Below are 3,642 nucleotides of genomic sequence, written 5' to 3'. Positions count from 1 at the left end.
CTTTGCTTTGTATTGCTTTCATTTGGGTGACATCTTAATCGACCTTTGTTTAAATCGCAGTACTGTTAAAAGGTATGTTTTTAACCTTTTATGATACAATTTTCAAATCATCTTTATTACCACTTTTTTCTACCTATAATTACATAAATATTATCTTACCTAACTAATTTTCTCATTTCCATCTGCAATACTAGATGGTAAATTAAGGAATTATATAGTTATATAGGAGATATTTAGTCAGGACCTATTATGCTGGATAAGTATCTCTCTGAAGACATTTTTTCACATATGATGAATTATACACCTTTAATGGCCTTCCCTTGCCTGTTTGAACTCTTACCATCTAATACTAGTCTTTTAGCCTTAGCACACTACAGAAGGAAAAGACCTCTATGTGTTCCTTTTCACATAGACTAAAGAAGGTAAACTTTTCAGAGATAAGGTTGGTAATAGCCATGGATATTGCTTCTATCCAGGCAGTGCTTATCCCATGAAAAAGACTATAACCTTATGATCTTCTACATGCAAGCACATGCCTGATGTTGATGTGCAGACTGCATAATTGTAAATTACTTACAGCATCAGTTGAGTCCTTGAGGATCTTCTCTAAAATCTTTGCCCTTTTCACTTCTTGCCTATGATTTCTTAATGTACTGCAGAAGCCAAGTGAAAACATTTCTCAGACGTTATCCACATTAAAATGTGTAAAACTGCATACACAAGTGTGCTTTCTGGTTCATCTTTTTTCTAGTTGGAAGGTAGATAGGGATCTGCCAAATCCCCATCAGAAAGGTGGATATAAGACCTTGAACAGATGACCTGCATGCATCCATAGTCCTTCACACGCACCAAGCTGAGAGTTTGCCGAAACACTGTAGGATAAGACATTAAAAACCAATGCTACCTAAACACATTACTTAGTTGTGCATCTATCTTTTACTCTGTATTCAGGGATTTGCCACCTTAAATCAGCTATGTTTCAGCCAATGGCTCTGGGCATCATTTGTTAGATACTAGAAATTCTAAGATAAAATATTTGGTGTCCTTAAGGACTGAGTTTAATGCAACTGAAAATCACAGCTCAAGAATTAATTACAGCTCTAGGTCATAGCAGGAAGTTAGTGTCAGTGCCACTGTGGCTTGTATATTCTCCAGGTTTTACTTGAGATGGGATGATGTGAGCTGCAAGACAAAGACAGGAGAAGACTGAGCATAATTCTTTGAAGAAATTTTGTGCTTGCTCTTACTCCCTCCCTTTGAAGTAGAAGAGCCTTTTGAGAGTGATTGCCCCTCATCCCAGTGTCCCCCCCATCCGTGGTGCTCCTTTTGAGAAAATATTTTCCTTGTTAGTCCGTTTTGGCTACATAATGAGGACACGATGCTTTGGAGAGGATGACAGAGATTGAGCACATTAGTTAGAGAATGAAATGGAGATGATGCCTGTTGTCTGTGTGGAGAAATTTAGAAACGAAGACATTTACAGATTGGAGAACTGTCCTCGACTTGAAACGATTTGTGTCTGGGACATATGCTCTGGTGATTAGGAGATATCTTTTACTTTTTAAAAAGAATATCTAACTGAACAGGTGATTGGAACTGTCTTGGAAAGACTTTTTCCTATGGAAAAAATGAGGTGTTGTTTACCCTCTCCGTTTCTTTACGTTGGTAGTAAAAAAATACTACAAGTTGGATAGATACTTCCTAAAATCTCCCATTTGTTCTCACATTTCTTTGTTCAGATTAAAATGTATCAATCTAACATTGCAAACCTGATATGGGAAATTCACTTACCAAATACAATTACTAAACATTGCTTCAGTAGCGGTTCCTTGGGATATGCACTGTATGTCCATTTCTAGATTTTCCTCTGCACGTAAGCAGTAATGCCTGGTTTTCGTGTGTGAACACATTGTTTAAAAGCACACAGGTGTGTACGTCTCCAGTTTTCTTGTGCGTTACTCTAGTGCCGCAATATGATCGGATCTGTAATTACTAACACAGATCTCCTCTCAGAACCCCCCGTCCTTACGAATTTAGAGTCTGAAATTCTGACAAATGCTTTAATCGCGCTCTCTTGATGTCTCCCTTACTCAAAGGAAAATTTACACTGAAGTGCCTCAAGACTCTTCCATAAGTACTGATGCTATATTGATTGTATAAAATATATGCGTTGCCGTTCGAGAGGATGAGTTGTAATTTGCAGAGGTAATAGGGAAATGATCTCTAGTGACAGACATGGACGTCATTCTCTCATGTGTATGATATACTACACAAAAATAAAACCCTTTATGTAATGTAAACTATTATGCTGGGAAGTTCTTTAACTTTGTACATTTGCCAGAAAACTAAATATTCTTTTAAAATACTCTTCACGAGCACGCAGTTAATAATTTTGTCCCCAAAGTAAGCTTCCTCTGAGTCTGGCTTTTTCTCAAAGAACCCATATTGTATTTGTTTTCTCTCTCCTGTTCTCACCCTCTCCCGCTTTTTCTCTCTTTTTGTGTATACTGTGTGTGTGTGTGTGTGTGTGTGTGTGTGTGTGTGTGTGTGTAGCTTAAAAAGAATTAGGACCCAGGAGTGTGCTTACTGTGGCCTGCCATCTTTGTATTTGGTGTGTACCTAACGTGTTAGCTGGCTGAATATACAATGCTCAGCCTGATTGTGCACATAATTGCCAGAATAAAAAATCATCTTTGATTATTCTTCCAAATTATTACCCCAAATAAGACCCCTATTAATGAGGAACTCATTACAGTCATTTCTCTTGATCTGCATGGAATATGGTCCAAGACATCCAGCCCCCAGTGGATGCCTGAAACTTGGGTAGTACCAAACCCTACATACGCTATGTTTCTTCCTAAACATGCACACTTAGGATAAAGTTTGATATATAAATCAGACACAATAAGAGATTAGCAACAATACCTGATAATAGAATAATTCTAATACGCTGTGATAGATTATATGAATGTGGCCTCATTCCACCTCACTCTCAAAATATCTTACTCTACTGCACTGGCCCGTCTTGTGTTAATGTGACCTAAGCAAGTGCCTTTGTGATGAGATGAAGTTAGCTTCATGACACAGGCCCTGTGACCTCGTGCTCAGATGCCACTGACTTCTTGACAGTGTGGCTGAAGGAGGATCATCTGCTCTGGGACCGCTGTTAACTGTGGATTAACTGAAACAGAGGGGGGAAAAACATGTGCAAGGGAGAACTAATGTATTCCCAAAGAGGTCCCTTCCATAATCAGATTTTGACGACATTAAAATTCTTTATATTACATGAAAATCCATTACCATATATTTTCTGCCCATTTAACCTACTTGAAACCATTTCAGTCGGTGTGATTAACTGAGTGGGATGGTCTGTGTGTGTGTGTGTGTGTGTGTGTGTGGTGTGGTGTGCTTCTGAGTGTGTGTGTCCCACACCTCGCTAAATTCATATATTGAAAACCTACTGCCCAAAGGTATTTGGACTTTTGGGATGTGATTTGGCCATGAGGGCAGAGCCCTTATGTATGAGATTAGTTCCTTCATTAAAGAAGCCCTGGAGAGCTAACTCTTCCCTTCCGTGTTGTAAAGATCTAGCAAGTCCATAGTTTCCATTGAGGGGCCTCACCCAACCATGCCAGCATCTCG

At 38.9% G+C, this 3,642-nt stretch overlaps 1 long non-coding RNA gene across 1 annotated transcript; it reads right to left on the bottom strand.

The window, feature by feature from the left end:
- Window positions 1-1,035: 1,035 nt before the first annotated feature.
- Window positions 1,036-2,997, bottom strand: LOC115293149. The gene is made up of 3 exons (XR_003909389.1): window positions 2,926-2,997; window positions 1,792-1,992; window positions 1,036-1,182 (listed from the first exon to the last, which is right to left on the bottom strand). It is a non-coding gene; the product is annotated as an uncharacterized LOC115293149 (long non-coding RNA).
- Between the last annotated feature and the right edge of the window lie 645 nt (window positions 2,998-3,642).

Source organism: Suricata suricatta, chromosome 6 (assembly GCF_006229205.1).
Source record: "Suricata suricatta isolate VVHF042 chromosome 6, meerkat_22Aug2017_6uvM2_HiC, whole genome shotgun sequence".
NCBI classification, from domain to species: domain Eukaryota; kingdom Metazoa; phylum Chordata; class Mammalia; order Carnivora; family Herpestidae; genus Suricata; species Suricata suricatta.
Note: the sequence above shows the minus strand (reverse complement) of the source record. Positions and strands in the feature narration are given on the sequence as shown.